Source organism: Ictidomys tridecemlineatus, unplaced genomic scaffold, assembly GCF_052094955.1.
Source record: "Ictidomys tridecemlineatus isolate mIctTri1 unplaced genomic scaffold, mIctTri1.hap1 Scaffold_145, whole genome shotgun sequence".
In the NCBI taxonomy this organism is placed as follows: domain Eukaryota; kingdom Metazoa; phylum Chordata; class Mammalia; order Rodentia; family Sciuridae; genus Ictidomys; species Ictidomys tridecemlineatus.
This window is the reverse complement of record NW_027521284.1, coordinates 164,440-187,309: the sequence shown is the minus strand read 5'-3', so window position 1 is coordinate 187,309 and position 22,870 is coordinate 164,440. Positions and strand designations below refer to the sequence as shown.

The 22,870-nt window shown below is 40.6% G+C and overlaps 1 long non-coding RNA gene and 1 pseudogene across 1 annotated transcript; one reads left to right on the top strand and one right to left on the bottom strand.

Annotated features, from left to right (window-relative positions):
• Nucleotides 1-493: 493 nt before the first annotated feature.
• On the bottom strand, nt 494-1,628 carry LOC144372681 (heterogeneous nuclear ribonucleoprotein A1-like; annotated as a pseudogene).
• Nucleotides 1,629-20,810: 19,182 nt separating this feature from the next.
• LOC144372677 (uncharacterized) lies at nt 20,811-22,445 on the top strand. Its single transcript, XR_013432606.1, has 3 exons — nt 20,811-21,060; nt 21,321-21,587; nt 22,198-22,445. It is a non-coding gene; the product is annotated as an uncharacterized LOC144372677 (long non-coding RNA).
• The last annotated feature ends 425 nt before the right edge of the window (nt 22,446-22,870 follow it).

Below are 22,870 nucleotides of genomic sequence, written 5' to 3'. Positions count from 1 at the left end.
TCTTGAACTGGGGAATTTCACCCAGGAGTTCCCAGAAAAGTGGCTTCTGTGCCTTAATGGCTCAAACAAACCCCTAATTTATATATGGTTCTTTTGCTTATTCACATCCAGTCAGGATTTAGAAGACCCTCAGGTATTTCACTTTTAGGGACACAATGGGCCTATACCCTCTTTTGCAAGAGATGGACTATTCTGATAGCTGCTTTCACTCTCCTGTCCATTGCAGCAGCCACACCCACTTTTTCTTTGCCACCTATTGATCCCCGATACCCCAGGATATGATGACCCTCATGAAGATCCTGTAACTTCAACTTTGAGCTTTTTTTCAAAAGACATTTATTCAGCGTCATGATCAGACTATTACATTTAGCAATCAACAGCCCGGGTGCCAAAAACAAAGTAGATTAATACCCTTTGTGGAATGCTTTGAACTTTTCACAGAACAGAAACTAAAAATAACCTGTTATACAATTAGTCGCAAGTACAGCCCTTGAGTTTTTTGCCCATACATATGAGTATTGTCTTAACCATGTCTTCTTTGTAGCAGCTAGGCCCTGCCAACACTGCTTGGCTGAGTTCACAAATCTATTGTAACCTTTAGCTTCCCTGTCACTTCTCTGGCTCTCCTCTCCTGCTAAGCTTTGTTTCCTGGCAGTATTAAAACCTTCTGCCACTGCCATGGCTACTGCTGCTGCTGCTGCTGGAACCACCATTACAATCATGGTTTCATGATTTGGCAAATATTGGCCTCTACCACCATAAGGTCCAGAGCTTCTGCCTCCAAAGTTTCCACCCTTCATGGGTCCAAAATTTGATGACTGATTGTTATAACTCCCAGAATCATTGTAGCTTCCACCATCTCCAAAATTGCTTCCATCATTACCAAATCCATTGTAGCCATCCCCACTGCCACCATGTCCACCACCATCATGGCTGCCACCAAAGTCACCATGACCACTGAAGTTCCCTCCATGACCAAAATTGTTATTTCCACCAAGACCACCTCCACGACCACCACCAGTTTCCAGAACCACTTTGACCTCTTTGGCTAGATGAGGCACTAGCCACCTCTTGCTTTGACAGGGCTTTCCTCACTTCACAGTTGTGGCCATTCACAGTATGGTATTTTTGAATGACAATCTCATCCACAGAGTCATGGCCATCAAAGTTACAAAAGCAAAGCCCCCTTTTTTTCCACTGCCTTGGTCAGTCATGATTTCAATAACTTAGATTTTCCCATATTGTTCAAAATAATCTCGTAGGTGATGTTCTTCAGTGACTTCTTTAATGTCACCAACAAAGATCTTTTTTCACAGTTCAGTGGGCCCCCGGTCTTTGAGAATCTTCTCTTGAGACAGCTCTCTTTGGTTCCACAACTTTTTTATCTACCTTGTGTGGTCTTGCATTCATGGCTGCGTCCACTTCCTCCACAGTGGCGCAAGTGACAAACCCAAAGCCTCTAGAGCGCTTGGTGTTTGGGTGTCTCACAATCACACAGTCCGTGAGTGCTCCCCATTGCTCAAAATGGCTTCTCAGACTTTCATCAGTTGTTTCAAAGCTCAGCCCTCCAATGAATAGATTCCACAGCTGTTCGGGCTCTTTAGGGGACACTGATTTAGACATGATGGCAGCAGGAAAAGAGACTTTAACGATGCTTTCTATGCTGCATCCGTGGGCAGAAAAGCCAACTTTGAGCTTTTTTATTGTGTTTTGTGATAGTTCAATTCTGCACTTTTCATTAATGTGATAAGCCATGTCCTTCGCTAACCTGTGGAAATATACACTTAGCCTCTGGCTATTGGAACAAGAAATCTCAACAGTTTCCATCTTGGTTTGTGTAACCAAATATTTCTCCACACCTTGAGTTGACCTTTGTTATCATTTAGAACTGGGGTGTCCCCCAAAGATCCATGTATTGACTATGGTGCTATTGAGAAGTGAGGAAAACTTTATGAGGACAGGAGCTGGGTCACTCTCTGAAGGGCTCTTTGTGTCCCAGGCCCTTTCCTCCCTCTCTTTCCTCTCTTCTCTGTCTCTCTTCCCCCCCTCGTCTCTACTTTCAAAAAGAATAAATTATTTACCATTGCTACCATAAAGGGAGCAGTCTCTTTTGCCACAGATCCTACTGCTAGGATATTCTTCCCTACCTCAGACCCTAAAGCAATACAGTCAACCAAACTTGGACTAAAATTTCTGAAACAGTGAGGCAGAAACTAATCTTTCCTCCTTTAGTTTACTGTCTTCAGTAGTTTCCTCAAAGTGATGGAAAGCTAACAACCTTGATGGTGCAAGCAATATTGTTTGTAAAATACCATGGCAGACTTTATTTTTTTTGTTGTTGTTGTTTTTGTGGTGCTGGTTATTGAACCCAAGGCCTCAAGCATGCCAGGCGAGCACACTACCACTGGACCACCTCCCCAGTCGGCAGACTTTATTTTTAACTTCAGGGACTCTCTTTATATGTTTTGTTGTACTTAAATAAACATCTCTGTTTTTTAAACAATTTTTAATGAATTGACAATTTTTTTAATGCAATAAATGTGGTGGTTAATTTTATATGTCAACACACTGCCTAAGGAATACCCTGATAGCTGGTAAAACATTATTTCTGGGTGGTGTTCTGACAGTGATTCCGGCAAAGATTTGCTCTCAAAGCAGTAGACTGAGCAAAGTCTCCCTTCTTAGTAAAAGCAGGCATCATCCAGTCCTTTTAGGGGCTCATCAAAACCAAAAGTCATAGTAAGGGCAAATTCCTCTGCATGATCTGAGATGTCCATCTTTCCTGGTTCTGGGATATGAAAAACCTTCACTATTTCTCAGTCCCAGGTCTTTGGTTCAAACCAAATTATACCCCTTGCTTTCTTGATTCTCCTGCCTGCAGACAAACACTAAAATTTCTTGGCTCCATAACTCATAAGCCAATTTCTACAATAAGTCTTTTGGTTCTGATTCCCTGCAGAACTCTGACCAAAAAGTCTTGGTAGAGAATGAATGATATTTTATATTTCCTTCATATTGTAGAGTAAAAACAAAACAAAACAAAACAAAAAACAGTGATTCTGCTAAATTGGTTCATATAAGTAGAATGTAAGGATCACTCTTAACAGGTAGTCTAGATTGCAATCTCAAACATTTTGCTGGCTCAAAACTAATGTTCTTGTGCTTAAGGTATGAAATTTTACCCCAGTGAACTTCACCCTTGATAGTGATTTTTTGTTGTTGTTTTAACCGCAAAAACCTCAACCTGACCTCACTTTCAATTACTAGTCCTGCTGCTTCCACCCGCACCCAGAGGTCCATTGCCAAGTTGCCTGCAGATTTGATTGCACATAGCCATCTCCATCTTGAGACACTTGCCAGTGCCTGGGGGATGGGGGGCAGGATGCTTGCAGGTTTGCTGCCACCACCACCTCACCTCGTGGTGCAGCCAACTCTGTCTGGGGACACCAGCCAAGACCTAGATGTCCTATGCCAGGGTGCCTAGTGTTTGGCTGCCCTAAGGTCCTCCTGCTGGGAGTGCTGGTGGCCACCATCTTGCCAATTCTTTGCAGGGTCCCTCCTTTGAGCACATCCCTCATGGTCTTTCTGCAAGGTGAAATGGTGTTCAGATTCTGGGACTGCAACATGGCTGAGCCTGGAGTATCTTACATCCTTATCTGTCAGATAGTGAGTGGGTCTGCATGGGTCATTCATGTCCAGGCAATCCTGTGAAACTTCACAGACTAGGGGCATTTTGCCTGGGGGAAGCATTGGTTGGAAATGCTGAAGAGAGCCAAGTTTCCCAGCACCACTAGTCCTGAAGTGTCCAGCGACAGATGGAGCTGGTCAGAAGGTTGTAAGAGGGTGTGAGAGCATCTTGCTATCAACTTGCCCAGCCAACCAGTCTGGCCCCCACCAGACTGGAGCTATCATCAAACTCTAGATAATCCCACCTATCACAACTCTAAATGATCTCAAGTCTAGCCTATTTTGCAGCCATTCTAACATGTAGTAGGGTGGGATGCAGACTCTTATTTCAGGTAAGGTGGGGATCCTTACAAAAAAACACAATACAACATTACATCTGAAACATAAATTAAACAAAGACTAAGAGAAATTTTAACTTTTTTTGTGAAAAAAGCAGCAAAATGCATCCCTGTTTTACAATTTCACCTTTAAACAGATCAGACTCTCATTATTAGCTTCCAAAAATGTATTTAAATTCCAATTCCAATGTGAAGATTAACACCAAATTATATATATAACTTATTCAAAATGTTACTTGATACAGCTATAAAACCTCAAATTACATGAATAAATACCAACCAAATTTGTTATTTTTATACAAATAAAAGATTTTGCTACACATAATTTTAGTTTGGAGAACACTAACTTTGCAAAGCTTTGCATTCAACTAAGTTTAACTTTAAAGTGCAATTTAGAATCCAGAGTGTATAGTAACAGTAATCACAGGTCTGTATGGATTAACAAAATCAATAGCCTTAAGTTTCTTATACATTTAGGAAACAGGGTTAATGATAAGAAATTGACTTACTCAAAGCAAACATATATAAGACAGGTCTTCAATTGAGAGCATGGTCCTTCAATGTCAGATACAATGTATAAAAGAGAGCACTTAGTGGTTATCTTGCCAGTAAACTTGCATATACTTTCATTTTATAAACTTTTAAAAAAATATTTTTCAGTTGTAAGTAGACACAATACCTTTATTTTGTTTGTTTATTTATTTGTTTCTTTGTTTTTATGTGGTGCTCAGGAAAGAACCCAGGGTCTCTGTTCTACTGCTAAGCTACAACCCCAGCCCCTCATTTTATAAATTTTTAAATAATACTTATACAAGGCTTAGATAGCCATAGTTCTCAGTATATGTGACTAGGTATAATGAATACATTATACCTAGTCACATATACTTAGGGTGACATCTATATTGGTAGGTTTAAGTAACAGTTGTTTGATTAACAAGTTACAAAGTAATTATTTCAGACTTTCAAAAAGATACAAACCTTAATTACTTTAAGACTTAGTTTCCACAAGCCCAACAAATAGAATAAAATTATCTTGATAGATAAATTATAGCCAAATTAAACAAACACACACCTTCCCCTTCCCCAAACTTTCTGTAACTTATTTAGACATTCACAACTTTACATCCTTAGTTTTGTCACCTTTAATCTGGGACGTTAGCACAAGAATATTACTTTACCAGACAAAATATTTTCTCATTCAGAAACATTTCTCTTACCTTCTAATTTTCCATACTAAAAAATGTATTTCTATACCTGTAATTTTCTTTTATCTTTACTATTTTGGGAACCTTTTTAAAATTCATATTCTGAAACAATCCTTATGAATGTTATCTTTGCATTTAATTTACATAACAAATTTCATCCCAGGAGAGGGTTGGACAATCCAACATATACAATAATTATGATTTAATCTTTTTCTCCTATGTTGCTTTCAATGACATTTTTGAGCCTGACCTGTCTCCATGAACACTATCACAATGCCATCAACTTTAAGTGAGTTCCCCACTGTCACTTGTACCCAGAGGCTCCATTTGGGCCTTTTCTTATACTAGCAGACTGATATGCAATGCAAGAAGCCCTTTCCATTTTTCTCTTTAGGAATTCTTGAAGATCCCTTTGCAGAGGCTGCCTATGAAACACAGGTTGTCCTTAGTTTCTGTCTTTTTCTTTTCTGGGTGCAGTTATTTGTCCTGCCAGACTCCCCAGGCTTTTAGTTTATGGGATAGTGTTGTAGCAAGAACACTGCTTTGTCCCAGTGATGAATTTGCCCTGGCCAAATGGAGTGTCCTGTCAGATCTTAACAGTGGAGACTATTCCTGTCCCCAAGTCATAAACTGACAGAGCTGGGACCTACTATCACATCCTTTGTAGCCAGCGACCTCCACCCCCCACACACACCAGAACAAAAGGGGCAGAAAGGCAGGACAGAGTCCAGGCTTTCTTTGGCTATTGTTCTAGAGCCCAGGCAGTTTTCTATAATTTTCCCCCAGGTTTAGGGCTGGTGTCCATGACCCACAGTGAGATAACCTGCAGCTGACAGGGGCCAGGATGAGGAACAGTGCTAGGAGTTCCAGCTCTGGGTTTAAAGACTGAAATCTTTTGACCCTTTCCTCTGGTGTCTTGCTATCCTTGCACACCAGCAGCAACACCTTTGGCACCTTCTGCTTAGTTCCTGATGGTTGAGAACCCTGATCTTCTTAAGTGCTTGCCCATACGGGATCCTTCATATACTTTACTCCTGATAGGCCTACTTCAACTTCTGAATTGTATAATAATCCAGAAAAACCATTCAAAGGTAAGACTGTGTTGCAGTAAACTGTCTTTCTCTTAGACAGGTTTATACCTATTCATGGTGAAAGGAAAGTAATCACTACACTCGGAGCAATCAAGGGATCTTTATTGCAGCAGTGTCTGATTGACTCGGAGAAAAAGAGGAGAGAGAGAGGGCCCAGCAGGAGAAGGTTTTTAATAGCTCTTTACTGTGCTAGCTGCCTTGTTGGTGTACAGTGATTGGGTCACACTGTAGTTGATAAGGGTGTCATCTTCTGCCTTCAAGCAGATTGGGCATGGGCTAGGTGTGGGTTTCAAATTAAAAAACAACAAGAGGAAGTAAAGGGAAAAGGTGCAAAATAATCATCCCAAAAGGAAGGGCTAATGAAGGGTGGGAACCAGACAGGTGAGCGCTGAGTGTTCAGCCTGCCCCACAGCTAAAAGTTGTTCAGCCTGCTCTGCAACTAACAGTACATCCTTATATGTGAAAGGCACTGGGTTTGACATTTAGCACCACATAATACTAAATAAGATAAAAGTATTGTGTCCATCTACAACTATAAAAACTTATTTTAAAAAATGTAAAACCACAGAATGGTGCTGTAATTTGGTGGCAGAGCACTTGCCTAGCATGTGCAAGGCACCGGTTTTCATACTTAGCATCACATAAAAATAAAATAATTTTAAAAAGTAAAACTATGAAAATGGTATTACCTAATATTTTCCATAAGGTTAGTCCACTATTCAAGTTTGTCTGAAACATGAATACTGTTCAGTCTTACTGTGTGCACATTCATCATAGCCCAGGAATGGAACTTACTTGAACGGGAAATTAAAACTCACTGAGAACACTGAGGACTGTCTTTATCCTGGCTCTCTGCCCACACCCAGCACTCCCATTTTCCTGTTTCCAGGTCTATTCTCTTCCTCTAAGTCCAAGATTCACTCCACTTAGCTGAACACTAGAATTCTTGTCTCTGTTAAAGTTAGGCAAAAAATCATTCAGTACTTGAAGCTACCAAACATGAATGGCAATACAAGAGTGGCACCCAGTCTGAAGCAAGGGATGGTGATCAGAAAAACATGGAAAGGACCAGACATTGAAGGGAGGTTTATAACCAATTATTTTAATTTCTGACTGTAAAATTGATTCATACTGATCACACACCATTTGAAAAGTAAGAATACATAAATAACAAAATTAACTTACATGTACATTAACAACCCAAAGATAATTAGTGTGAGTGGCATTAGGAAGATAGCCATGTAGGAGTGCTTCAGCTTCATCCTGCCCCTCCCATTAAAATTCACCCCACAAATATCCACAGACAAGAGTGACCAGAGACAAACATTTAAATCCAGAAAAGCAAGGTTCAAGTGGTAAGAGAGACCATTTTTTTCCCATGTTCTCCCTTTCCCAGCTGGAATGAAACCACACATAGCCCATCCCCCTACACACCAGGGTTTCTACAATGGAAAATGTGAGGTGGAGGTGGACATTCAGCTTCACCACCATTCTGGAGCCCTTCACAAGAGGCAGGCCCCTGTCTCTCCCCACTAAAAACATTGAGAAACCTTTCAAAACTGGATCAACTGTAGCATCTATAAACAAAGACATAAGAGAGAGAGAACTCACAGCAAAAGATGTGTAGATATTGGTGGATGCCCTATGCTCTGGCCCAGGGCACACTGCAAAATTCTGACCTGGCCGGGCAGTTGTGGCAATCCTGGTCATATAGTGGTAACTAGTGGTCCAACAGGTTCTTCAGAGAGACCAATCCAGATAGTCTGATGGGACTTTCTGAATAGGATGCCTCTTGGAAAACCTCACAGGACAAACTTAACTAGGAAGAATGGAGTAAGTATACATACTTCAAGCTTTATAGTGTACATGACAAATATACACAATATTATCTGTCCATTTTTTAAAATAATAAAAATTTAAGTTTCAGCCAATTAAAAATAAAACAGAGCTCAGTATGGTGGCTCATGCCTGTAACAACTCAGGAGGCTGAGGCCCTAAGTAAGCAACTTAGTGAGACCCTGTCTCTAAATAAAATATAAAAAGGGCTGGGGATGTGGCTCACTTGTTTAAGTGCTCCTGGGTTCAATCCTTGTTACCTCCCTAATATATATATATATATATATATATATATATATATATATATATATATATATATATATATATATATATTTTTTTTTTTTTTTTTTTCACATTTCCCAATCAATTAAAATATAGCCCATAGGGCTGGAGTTGTAGCTCAGTGGTAGAGCACTTTCCTTGCAAGTGTGAGACACTGGGTTCAATCCTAGGACCACATAAAAACAAAGGCATTGAATCCATATACAACTAAAAATGTTTTTAAATACTTATTTTTTAGCTCTAGGTGGACACAGTATCTTTATTTTATTTTTATGTGATGCTGAGGCTCGAACCCAGTGCCTCAAGCATGCCAGATGAGAGCCTACCACTTGAGCCACATCCTCAGCTCCCAAAAAAATTTTAAATAGAATAAAATATACCTATAGACTACATAAATTTATCTCTCATGCAAGCCTGCACCCTCTGGCCTTAGCCACACACTCAAGATAAAAAAAATTTTATGGGATTATTTGTTATCCTCCCAGGGAGTCTTAACTCAATTTCAACACATGGGAATCTATTCTCCACTGGAAATTTTGTTAATTTTAGGCTCACTATGAATACTGTCACATTCTTGTTGAGAAAAATTGGACCGCTTTGCATTCCTACCATAGTAACAATTTCACTTCCCTTGTCAACGCTGGGTCTTAACAATTACAAGTTTTTACAAAAAAGTTGCCCTGGATGAAATGATGCACTTTTAAATTGGATCAATTTGCACAGCATTTTATTCTAGGAAATTGTATACAGGTTTAAACATGTATGATTATTGCAATGTTCTCTTTTTGCTAAAGTAACTAATGGGAGACCATCTTCATCTTCATCAAAGAGCTGGCTGCATATAAATCTGATGGACAGTCCATAGATTGCCATTCAGAAGGAAAAAGAAAAGTCCTTTTAAAATGAGCTAGTCTGGGAGGATCTTTAAGATGTAATATTTTAAGATATATACTAAGAACAGCTGAACGTATATGGGCTCCATATTTGCTTTGAAAATAAACATTAATACTAGACACAGCTCACCTTTCCCTAACGAGAAGTGTTCCCAAACTCATTCCAAGTTTTCCTGTCTGATGTCAAAAAATAAATGTATTTGAAAAGCCACTAGTATTAGTTATCAACTCCCCTGATTCTGCAGTGTCCGACAATCAACCTAGTTTATTGTCAAATTAGAACAAGAACATGATCCCAGCTCAGAAGCTTAAAGGTGTCGCTTGCTTTGGTAGCAAAGAAAAGAAGAGTGTGCTGGACATGACTAAGCTGGGCCCACTTCTCTGCCCTAGCTTCCCTGGGCCAGGTCCCAGGATCTGAGTGGGCGCCTGCTCCTCACCCACCTCCCCACCAAGTACAGCAACAGCTGCCTGACAGGACGTTACCACTAGACAAAAAACTGCTGTGCTTTTTTAAACACACATGTAAGAAAAAAAAAAGAAAGAAAAAACAGCACAACTTGTTTGGGACGAAAAGACTTGCAAAACATGTTTTTAATTAAACCATTTAAAAATTTTTTTTAGTTTATTTATTTTTATTTTGTTATATGTGACAGCAGAATGCATTACAATTCATACTACACATATAGAGCACTTTTTTCATATCTCTGGTTGTATGCAAAGTAGAATCACACCATTCGTGTCTTCATACATGTACTTAGAATGATGATGAAGTACATGAAGATGTATGAAGGCACGAATGGTGTGATTCTACTTTGATCAAACCATTTTTATGGAAAAGAAAAGGGCGGAGACTAGAAAGGATGATGCAGAAATCAAGGGAAAGCGGCCTCACTCCCTTCAGTGAAAAGTCTCGGGCAAGAGGAAAAGAGAAATTTCAGTAAAGTACTAAAGCGGAGGCCTAGAAAGTCTCCAGGATGCACGCCCACCACAGTGCCTAGCCCGGCCCACACCCCCACGCCTCCCCCGCACCCAGAAATTCCCAGCACCCCCTGCTCACCCTTACCAGCATGCACAAATTCCCTGCTCCCCGCTCCCCACTCCGCCCCGAACCCCGCTCCCCCCTGCTCCGGGTGGATCCCAGAGCCCCACTCCAGGGCCCCAGCCCCGCCCCCCGGCCCCAGCTCCGACCCCTGGCCCCAGCTCCTCGGGACTGCCCGGCACCCCTCTTCAAGCTGCGCCCACAGAAGGTCTGTGCTATGGGCCACCCGCCTAGCATCCAGCTTCCCGCCTCGTCCTGACTCCTGCCTCCTGCCTCCAAACCGGTCTTAGCCCAATGTATAGAAGTCTCCACGCCCAGCTCCGCTCTCTGCCCCCGCGCCCGCGGATCTTTTAAAAAGCAGCCGGCACACACAGGCACCCCCTCGCGCTCCAGTGTAATCCACACATGGCTCTGGATACCCTCACCTGGCTGCTCTTTTCTGTCACCCTAGCTCTGCTTCTACTGCCCGAGTGTTTCTGGCCGGCGCGGACCGGTGAGTTCAACTGAAGAGGACTTGGACCAGGTGGGACTGAGCCTGCGGGGGCGGTGGAGGGGCCTGAGGAGGGGACCCAGGCTCAGTCCTGCCATCAGGTGTACATACGTGATGCCTGTCACATGACTTTCTGCCACCCCTTAAGTTTTATCTTGTCTGGTTCTCATCCTCAGGCCATTGAGAGGAGCTGGAAAGAAAAAAGTAAGGGCAGGAGATGGGAGGGGCAAGAGGAAAGGAGAATGCAAGCTGGCAATCCCTGGTGATGTCTCCCAGCCTTACCGCTGTCTCCCCAAAGCATGCCTGAGCCACAGCCACCAAGGCCAGGTGCACAGAGGCGTGACCCCACAAGATTAGGACAACAGATATCCCTAGGCCCGTCTCTGCTCTACAGACTCTCATCCCAAGGCTCTTCACCCTTGAACTTCCCACCACACTTTGCCTGGGGATCTCAGCACATGCGCCCACAGAGCCTCAACTGCCACCAGCCACAATCACTTTTCTGTGATTCAGTGAGCCACCACCCAGCTCACCTCCCTTCACAGCTTTTCTCATCTAGCCATGCCCCATCCAGGGCCTCCCTACCTTCCCATCCACCTAGGAGACCCTAACCTCCACCAGGACCACCTGGCACCATATACCCATGCCTGAGGCCATACCCTGCAAACATCCCCACCTCACCCACAGATCCTAACACAAGAGGAGGGGGCCCCATTTTTCCAAGTATGACCTTGGTAATGGTATAGAGCTGGGGTCATCTAAGAAACAGATAGTGCAAAGACCTCTTCAAACCCCAATTCTTTTGATCAAGTCCTAAAGATTTCAGACATTTTGCCAGAATAACAAAAATGAGTTTATTGAAGAGATAGGAAAAGGAAAAGGCAGCACTCTCAAGGGAGAGAGTGGGTTCTCTCAGAGAGGAAAGAGACAACCTGCCTCTCCTGTGTTCCAGTTGTATTGGGGATCCCAGGAAAGTTTCCTGCCCAGGCCCATCTCTTGGCATATATATATATATATATATGTATATATATACATATATATATATATATACATGTATATATATATATATATATATATGTATATATATACATATATATATATATATATATATATATACATGTATATATATATATATATATATATATATATATATATATATATATATATATACACACACACACACACACACACACACACTTTAGGTGTAGTGGGACACAATACCTTTATTTTATTTATTTTTATGTGGTGCTGAGAATCGAACCCAGGGCCCTGCATATGCTAGGCAAGCGCTCTACCTCTGAGTCACAACCCCAGCCCACCTCTTGACTTTTGACTGACATCAGGGTGACATCAGATTTCAAGTTAGCTTTGCCATGACAACTCTCTCTCCTTGGCCCATGCTGACTGGTTCTAAATGGAATTTTAATCATTTTTATAGGTTTTATGGTTAGAAGGAATTATCTTTATATTCCAAAATCTGTTCTGTGAAACCCCCCTTCACATAGCTCTCCCTTCAAAGTAACTTGGGTTCCTCTTATCAACATTATTTTCTGCCTAAATTTCTTCCAGATAACAGGTACTTTGCTGAGGAATGTGACATATCCTGTCCAGCAGAGTTAGATAAATTGCTTTTTAGCAAAGAAAGCATATGGGGGTCAGCACAGTGGGACATTTTATAATTATTATTAAATTATTCACTTGACATCATGTTCCCACCATTGTCAACTATCTAACAGCAAAGGTGCTATCTATACGTTTCTCTTGTGGGAGCATCTATAGACTCCTGACCTTGGATCCTAAGCCTATGTAGTCTACCTCTTGGGGAGCCAACATCTTATAGTGGTATAAAGTAGGCACAAGTTGCAGACAGTAAAGGCAGACAGTAAGCACTTTCAACTCTGCAGAACACACTATACCTGTCCCTATATCAAATACTCAATTCTGCTTTACTGTGAGAGGAACTAAAGACAACATGAAAATGGATGGGGCACTAGATTTGCCCACTGTCCTAGTCATCCCCAAATAGTTGCTGGTTGTCACCCAGGAAGCACTTTGGCCCTTACCAGTCATCATCAGTGACCTCCTAGACAATGTTGGTGCCCTTCTTGCCAGGTTTTTCATTTTGTTTTATTTTTAATTGCTACATATAAACATAAAATTATATATATTAAAGGAGGTGCCATGTGAAGTTTTAATACTGTGTGAGATTTAAATCATGTTAAATGTGTCTGTTGTTACAAGCATTTATAATTTTTTATGGTGAAAACTTTCAAAATACTTTCTTTTAGCTACTTGAGATACACAGGACTTTGTTGTTGTCTATAGTCACCCCACTGTGCCATAGCACACCAGAACTTCTTACTCCTACATAACTGTAACTGTAACTTAGGACCCCTCAGTCAACATTTCCCCAGCCCTCCTTTTTCAATTACCATATACAGCCTCTGGAACCATTCTCAATTCTCAACTTTTGGGATCAACTTTTTCGGATTCTATCTCCAAGTGAGATCATATGGTACTAGTCTTCCTGTGCCTGACTTACTTCCTTAACATAATGATCTCTATTTCCATCAATTGTGTTGAAGATAACAGGATTTTGTCCATTTTATGGATGAATAGTATTCCAGTGTATGTTTTGTATCACATGGTCATTATCTGTTCATCAGTAGATTGTTTCTGTTCTTTGTCCTTTGTGAATAGTGCTACAATAAACATGGGAGTGCAGGTGTCTTTGGCCTCTGTGAATAGTGCTACAATAAACATGGGAGTGCAGGTGTCTTTGATAGACTATATTTATTTCCTTTGGCTAATACCCAGTAGAGGAATTCCTGGATCATATCCTGGTGTTATTTCTTAATTTTTGAGGACACTCCATACTGCTTTTCCTAGTGGCTCTATGAATTGACATTCCCACCAATAGTATATAAGGGTTCCAAGCCAGCACTTATTATCTTTTGTGTATTAATAATGACCATTCTTAGTGGAGGGAAATGATATCTCATTGTAGTTATGATCTGCATTTCAAAGACAATTTTTGGTACTGAGTACTTTTGCATATGCCTGTTGGCTATTTGTGTGTCTCTTCTGAGAAATGTCTGCTCAGATTTTTCTCCATTTTTTAATCAGGTTGTTGGGTTGTTTTTTTTTTTTTTTTTTTTTTTTTTTTTAGTTCCTTATGTAGTCTGGATATTAACCTCTCATCAGATGTGCCATTTACACACATCTTCTTCCATTCAGTTCAGTGTCTCTTCACACTGAAAATTGTTTCCTTTGATGTGAAGAAGCTTTTTATCCTGGTCTAAGTCCAGGCCTTGTGGAATGGTATAGTGAGGATGCCTAAAAATCTGTTCCTCATAGAACTATTGATAACAGGTACAAATGTTTTCAACAATCAGCTTTGTCAGGCCTCCCTCTGAAAATCAATCAAAACTTACACCAACGTGAGGAGCATTTATTCAAGAAAAATGGCCAAATTTCAATAAGAACAGTGAGATTTATGGCATGTTAACATGACCCATTCCCATTCCCCACACCCATCTTGGAAGTGGCCTGGAAATGGAGCGAGTGCACAATGTTCTAGGAAAACTAGCATCCCAGCCCAGAAGGTGCACTCTGGCCTTGGTGAACTCTGGAGTTGCCCCATTCATAGGTCTCATCATTATTTGACTACACAGAACTCATTCTTTGCAAAAGTGGGCAAGGGGAATCCCTACAGCAACTTTGTCTTTATATATATATTTTACTTGTAGATGGATATAATAACTTTAATTTAATTATTTATTTTATGTGGTGCTGAGGATCAAACCCAGTGCTTCACATGTGCAAGGCAAGCATTTTACCACTGAGCCACAACCCCAACCCCTACCTTCTCATTTAAAAGCAAACTAATTTTATTCTTAAGGGATTCCATCTTCATGGCCTAATGCTGCGACCTGCACTGCAGTTAATTCAGGAAACCAGATGAGGGGCAATAGGGGATTAGAAAAGACAAATAGATGGTAGAGTGCTTGCATTGCATGTACAGGTCCTGGATTTCATACTTAGCACCATAAAAAAAAGACAGACACAGAGGGAGAGAAAAAGCTGGGACCTGGTAGATATTACACTCTGGAGGAGTGCAGTGACCATGAGTCAGCTCAGCACATTTATTATGTTTCATCATTAAAAGGGTTTTGTGAGAAAGTTTCTTTAAAGCAAGCAGAATCAAGATCATAGCTATAAGCAGCCCAATTATAATAATTAGCTTGCACCCATAACTTTCTACCCCTGAACAGCTGGCATCTGAACCTCAAGGTCAAGAACTGGATAACTCTGTGGCTAACAACCTCCTATTGTCACCACAGCAACTGGGCTATCTCAATAGCACCTTCTCCCTGAGAGTTCCCAAGAGAGGCATCACCTCTGTCACAGGACAGTTCAAGACCCATACTTCAGTCACCACTCCCAACAACCAATGACTTTGTCACAGGAGAAGAAATTTCTGGAGAAGGGGTCTGAGGATTCCCAGAAGCAGGCTGACTCATCTCAGGACTAGCTGGGTCCTTGGCATATGCATCAGAGAAGAATTTCAGCATGAGCCAGACAAAGACATAGACTGGGCTTTATTTAGGAAAGTAGATACACATCCAAGGGAGAACGCAGCTGACTTGAGTGAGGAGCAGCCCTGACTTGGGCTGGAGGCCCAATATTTAGAGATGAGCTGTACTAGAAGCTGGAGTGGAGGTGGATCCAGGGTGGGGCTGCAAAATTTCTCCCAAGTTTTTCTGCACTTGTGTATTTCCCTCATTTTACAAGGGCATGGGCCAAGGTTTGCAACTGTGTCTTCTGCATCTCGGTGGCATGATTTTGCACTTCAGTGGATTGAGGGTGTTTCCCTTAAGATTCCATATTTCTCTCTCTTTATCCTAAATCCCTAATACACATTGTTGATTAGGTTTCAACATATAAATTTGAGGGCAACTCAAATATTCAGGCTATAATAATCCTTCTGCTGAATTGTCTCACCAAATAGATGAAGAAACTTGAATAAGGCACATAGCCCTTGTATTTGTCACTTGAATATGATCAGAGTAAAAACCAAAGGCCTAGGTATCTCTATAGTCAGGCCAACCATTCCCTACTCTGTCCCCTGCTCACTTAGTCCCTACCCCAGTGCTTACTCGCTGGTCTTCAGCATATTGCAGAATTCTCTAGCCTAAGAGCCTTTGCACTGCCATCCTTTCAGACTGTACTGTTCTTCCCTGAGGAATCTACTTGTGTCATTCTCACATCTAGTTCTCAGGTGACACACCTTTCCATGCCTCCCCCTTTTGAATCCTTTATTCATTTATTCTTTATTTAATTTTTAAAATTGTCATATTATATATATATATATATATATATATATATATATATATATTTCCCCCTTTAACCATTTTGTTTGTAAAGGTATCTATTTAAAATTGTAATACCTCCACCTGCTGGAACAGTCCTGAACCTTCTCAACCTGAGTTTTTCCCCTCCCCTCATTCTGTGACCTATTTAAACACACTGTGCCAGATTTTGATTGCTACTGTAATAAATTACATATATATATTCTTTCATTGTTCTGAAGATGTAAACACCAAACTCTCACAGGGTTATAATCAATAATCATTTCTTTGTAAGGCTGTATTCCTTCAGAAAACTCTAAGAAAGAATATATTTCCTGGCCTTTTCCTGATTCTATTCTTTAAGTCTATTGATGTGATGAATTCCAAAATCCTAAATGGAACACTGGACATCTTTTTTTGTTTTAAGTTTAGTTTTAATTTACACTTCTCTAATTGCTAGAGATGTTGTCATATAGTTTTTGAACATTTGGATTTCTTCTTCTGTGAAGTGCCTGTTCATTTCCTTTGCCCATTTATATATTTTGTTTTTTAAGTTTTTTGAGTTCTTTGTATATCCTGGAATATGATCCTCTGAGGTACAAGTTGCAAATATTTTCTCCCATTCTATAAACTCTCTCTTCATGTTCTTAATTGTTGCCTTTGCTGAGAAAAGGCTTTTCAGTTTAATGCCATCCCATTTATTGATTCTTGATTTTATTTCTTGTGCTTTAGGAGTCTTCTTGAAGAATTTGGTTCCTAAGCTGACATGATGAGAGTTGGGCCTATATTTTTTTCTACTAGGCACAGAGTCTCTGCTCTACTATCAAGGTCCTTGATCCACTTTGAGTTGCGTTTTGTGCAAAGTGAGAGATAGGGGGTCAATTTCATTCTGCTATGTATGGATTTCTAGTTTTCCCAGCACCATTTGTTGAAGAGGCTGTCTTTTCTCTAATTTATGTTCATGATGCCTCTATCTTGTATGAGATAACTGTATATATGTGGGTTTGTCTCTTCTATTTGTTTGTCTCTTCTATTCTGTATATTCCCTTCATACTGGACTGTTCTTCATAAATGTTTTTATACCAATACCATCATGTTTTCATTACTACAGCTTTGTAGTACAATACAAGGTCTGGTATTGTGATGCCTCCTGCTTCACTTTTCTCACTAAGGATTGCTTTCGCTATTCTGGGCCTCTTATTTTTCCAACTGAACTTTATGACTGCTTCTTCTATATCTATGAAGAATGTCATTGGAATTTTAATAGGACTTGCATTAAATCTGTATAGGACTTTTGGTAGCATGGCTGTTTTGATAATATTAATTCTGCCTATCCAAGAACATGGAAGATTTTTTTTTCATTTTCTAAGGTCGTCTTCAGTTTCTTTCTTTAGTATTCTATGGTTTTCATTGTGGAGGACTTTTACCTCTTTGTTAGATTGATTCCCAAGTTTTTGTTTGTTCTTTTTTTTTAGGTTATTGTGAATGGAATAGTTTTCCTAAATTCTCTTTCAGCTGATTCATCATTGGTGTGTAGGAATGCAATTGATTTATGGGTGTTAATGTTAAACCCTCTTACTTTGCTGAATTCATTTATAACTTTTAGATGCTTTTTGGTGGAGTTTTGGGTCTTCTAAATGTAGAATCATGTCTTGGCAAATAGGAATAGTTTGAGCTCTTCTTTTCCTATCTATGTTCCTTTAATTTCTTTCTTTTGTCTAATTGCTTTGGCTAGGGTTTCAAGAACTACGTTGAATAGGAGTAGGAAAAAGAGGGCATCCATGTATTGTTTCAGTTTTTAGAGTGAATGCTTTCATTTTTCCCCATTTAGAATGATGTTGGCTTGGGTTTAGCATGGATAGTTTTTACAATGGTAAGCTATGTCTCTATTATCCCTATTTTTATCCTGTTTTGAGCACAAATGGATGCTGATTTTTGTCAAATGCTTTTTCTGCATGTACTCACAGAATCATATGATTCTGGTCTTTAGGTCTATTGAATTACATTTATTGATTTCCATCTGTTGAAACAACCTTGCAGCACTAGAATTAACCACATTTGATCATGATGCAGTATCTTTTTAATATGTTTTGATATGCTACTTGCAATTATTTTATTAAGAATTTTTGCATCTATGTTCATCAGGTATATTGATCTGAAATTTTCTTCCCTTGAAGTGTCTTTGTCTGGTTTTGGTATCAAGATGATATTAGATTCATAGAATGAGTTGGGAAGGTCCCTCTTCTTTCTTACTTCATGAAATAATTTGGTGTAAGTTCTTCTTTGAAGTTCTGGTATATTTTGGCTGAGAGCCTATCTGGTCCTAGGCTTTTCTTTGTTGATAGCTTTTTGATGGTGTCTTCAATATCATTGTTTGAAATTGGTACATTCAAATTTTCTATGCCCTCCTGATTCAATTTAGTAGATCATATGTATCTAGAGATTTAAGACAGAAACTTTTGACAAACTGGTATTTTCTTAAAGAAACTTCCTCCAATACCAGAGATCTTGAATAGCCTCCAGATCAATCATCCAGAAACATCTCTCCACATAATTGAAGAACTTGGCTTCCATTTTGGGAAGAGAAGGACCCTTTTGTACTTTCTTTTATTTCTGTTTTTTTGCTTTGGCAGAAGTGGGTCTTTGGTTTTTCAGGAGTTTTTCCCTGTGTTCTGGAGGATTCTTGACCTCTTGATCTAGGTGTCAGTGGTTTTTCATCTTCCCTGTTCTTATGTCATTGTTGTGCATTTTTAGCTGAAGAGTCACAAAGAGGTTTCCTCACTAGTGCTTTTATTTAGTTTCTTCATCAACAAAATCATCATCTTTAGTAGCAACAAGTTTTACTGCTTTCTGTTGAACCTTACTACTGCTTCTAGGGTCCAACTGCTTTTCATATTCACTAAAGAGCTTGACATCCTTCTATGCTTCTGACCTGGGATCGTCCTCCACAGTGTGCATAGACCAGGGACCACACTTCATATCAAGACCATACATGGTATAATTTTCAAGTCCCCAAGGGAAATTATTTACTGCACAGACATTTTTCAAAACTGCCACCATTGCCTTACTGGGACTGCCTTCATAATCCATTGCCTTTGTTTCAGCAAGGTGCAGTTCATTCTTTGCACCACCCATCAAAAGACCATTCTTAAAAATTACTTGTGTTCATTTTCATCATTATCCACCTGAAAGTGATCATCTTTGTCAGCCTCTATTTCTCAACCAAAAAGGTAATTCTGGGGCTCTAGGGCTCGTGTCTGTATTGACTGAATCTCTCATTGTGGGGTATTGAATGCAAATGGATCTCAGTCTTTAAGAAGACGGGTTTGAAAGGTTAGAGGTAATGGGACAGAGGAGAGTGAGGTTGGGAAAAAATACAGACATGGGAAGAAAGCAGATAGCAAAAGAGGCAGGGAAAAGAGGAGAAGCAGTATGTAGAAGGAAGGAACTCATATAACCTCCAGCAAGCTCTGCTTCCCCTACAGAGACTGGGTATTCACAGTGAATTTTGTTTTTTAACATCTGCATTTCTAATTTTTAGAATTCTATTAATAAGTAATTCTGTTTTGCATTACCTGCTAAACATGCCTCAAACAACCTTTTTCTTCATTGAGTTTCAATAGACTGGTCCTTAGTCCTCCAATGGTAGGTTTGGGGCATGCCCACACCCTAGAGGCTAATTTTGCGCATTTCTCTGAGACTTATTCTCAATAGAAAGTCTCCAGTATATTCCAGTAGCTATCTTCTTTTGCTACTTATGCTGCTAGTAGAATCTTGGAAGACTGTGAGTCATAAGTGTTAGCAAGAACTGGTTAGGGGTTGGGTTTGTAGCTCAATGGTAGAGCACCTACCTTGCATGTGTGAGGTACTGGGTTTGATCCTCAGCACTACATAAATAAATAAAATAAAGGTTTCATGTCCATCTAAACTAAAAATAAAATAAAAAATAAAAAAGAACTGGTTGGGAACAGAGAGAAGAGATTGGGGCTCCATGCTGGGCACAGATAAGTGGATACCTCTTCTAAAGAATGGGGAAAGGGTGTGGTTTGGCTAGAGAGGTTCCCTGGAATCTGATGATCAGCTCATAGGGCACCAGCCTAGGACACCAGACTAGGTTCTGTGCTCCTGTGTGGCAGCTCCCCTCTGCTGCCATGTTCCTGTATCTACTCCATGATGATCTGCCTGAACACCAAGACCATGATGAATTGACCTGTGATCCCTGATGCCTCCTTTTTCTCTCTATTGGAAATACTGACTGTTCAGCTAGGTTTTAAGTTTCAGGAGGACAGATACCATCTTGTATTTTTTGTACCCAAAAGTTAGTAGAGGTCACTGAAAGTGCTTTCAGATTTTCTCCTGGTAACACTGTGCCTGTGAGGGGTCCCTGATAGAACAAGAGCATCCTACAATCTCAGTTAAATGTGACACCAAAATAAGGATCTAGAAGATTGAGGGGGTCTAGGATAAAGAGTCCTCTATCTGCCAGCCTGGCCCTTCAGAGGGAGTCTGAGAGTCACAAAAGGATGGAAACTAATGGCCCTCTTCTCCCTGTCCTGAACCTCATATCCATGTTTCTCTCACAGTTACTCACTCTCTTTGCCTCAACTTCACTGTCAAATCTCAGTGCAGACCTGGGGAGTCCTGGTGTGAAGTGCAGGGCTCAGTGGATAAGACTGCTTTCCTTCAGTATGACTGTGAGAGCAATAAGATCAAACCTTTGGGTCACCTGGGAAGGGAGGTGAATGCCACCAAAACATGGACACAATTGACCGAAATGCTGAGAGAACTGAGGCAAGATCTCAGGATGATCCTGCTTGACATGGACTTGGAAAAAAAATAAGACCATGGGTAAGTATGGAATGGGGTGAAGAGATAAAACAGGAGAGAGGAAGGGATGGAGTGTACATGTGGAGAAGGCTCTGGATGTATTTGTGTAAAAGAGATTAACATTGGCCCAGCCTTAGAGGGATATGGGGCTTAATGGGCAAGAAAGGGCAAATCTGGAAGAAAAGAATACAGGCCTCTAAATGTGCAGAGAAATGCTCAACTTATTGGGAGGTGATGAATCTATCAAGAGTGAAAGATGATAGTTTTGTTGTGTATTGCAGGTCATCTCACCCTGCAGGCCAAGATGTCTTGTCAGTTTGAAGGAAAAAATCACATTGGTTCATTCTGGAATTTCAGCATTGATGGACAGCCATCTCTCTACTTAAATGTGATGCACATGGAGTGGACAGTGATTAATCCTAGAGCCAGAGGAATCAAGGAGAAGTTGGAGAATGAGAAAGAACTGACAGAACGTTTAAGGAAGGTCTCCATGGGAGATTGCAATCAGTGGCTCGGGGAATTCTCAGAGCACTTGGAGGAAATGCCAGGTAGAGAGCTGAGTTACTATGAAACTCAGCAGGATGGGAAAGATGTGGGAATTCTCTTTAAAGGTCTGATGACTTCCCTGTGGGGTGTGAGCATGTGCATATAATGGAAAATTTGATGGGCTGAATGACTGACTTCTTCATCGGCTTCTTGACTGGACAATCAGTGATAGCCATGTGGATTTGTCACTAGCCTCCTTTCTCATCTCACCTCCCAAGGTCTCTTCTTTACAGAAGCCCCCATTGTCCATTAATCAATGATGCAGTCATTAATGGTCGGCCAACTAGTTCCCAGGTATATATATATATATATATATATATATATATATATATATATATATATATATATATATATATATATTTCTGTAAACTTCCAGGCCTTCTCTTGTTACAACAAATTGGATGGACTTTTGCTGTCCTCTCCAGTTGTAATGTGAGCTGTATAAGGACATAGCACAACCTCTGTTCATCTCTGTACCCCCAGGACCTGGTAGAATAATTGTCCCATGATGAGTCAGTATATATGAGTTGAATGCACTGTATGGGGAAAACAGGTGCTGAACAATGGATATTTTTAATTTTGACAGGGATTTTGCTCTTTTGTTTGTTTTAGCACCAACATCAACAGTCCCAGTTACCAGTGGGTCTCCACGTACCTCATCTGTTTCAGTGACCAGCTTAGGGATCATCATTGTCTTAATTTTAGTCGTCAGTCATCATCATCTTCATGCCCATCAAGTTGTATAGGAAATCAACAGACACCATGAAAGGTGAGAAATAGTCTGTCCTCTGGCCTTTGGGTGGTGCTGTCTCAGTCTGGTAGGGCCTTAGGACAGGTGTCCCACCAGTTTCACCCAAGCCCCTGGCCACTGATATCTCTCCACAGAAGTAATGGCCTTCCTTAGCCTTGAGCACTGCCCATTCCACAGTAGTGCTGGAATGACTGCTGCTGAGTAGAGGAGGCCACTGTAGGTAGCACAGCAGTGCAGTGAGAGGAGGGACACATAGGAGTCTCCTCCTGAGTGGGGCAGTGCCTCAGATCTGGAGAATCTGGTGGGTGTTGGCTCCAGATCTTTGGTTGAGGAGTTATTTGCTCTCTGAGAAAATATAACACAGGTTAATAGTTTTCCTTAATGTGTAGAAGCTGTTCCATCATCTACTATGTCTTCTGTGGACCATGGGAAGGCAACATCATCAGACCACCCTTGGTGGCAAGAAGTGTCCTTAGATGACTGTCTCTACTCTGCCACTCTTTCCAACAAACTATCCTCCATTTGAGTGGAATT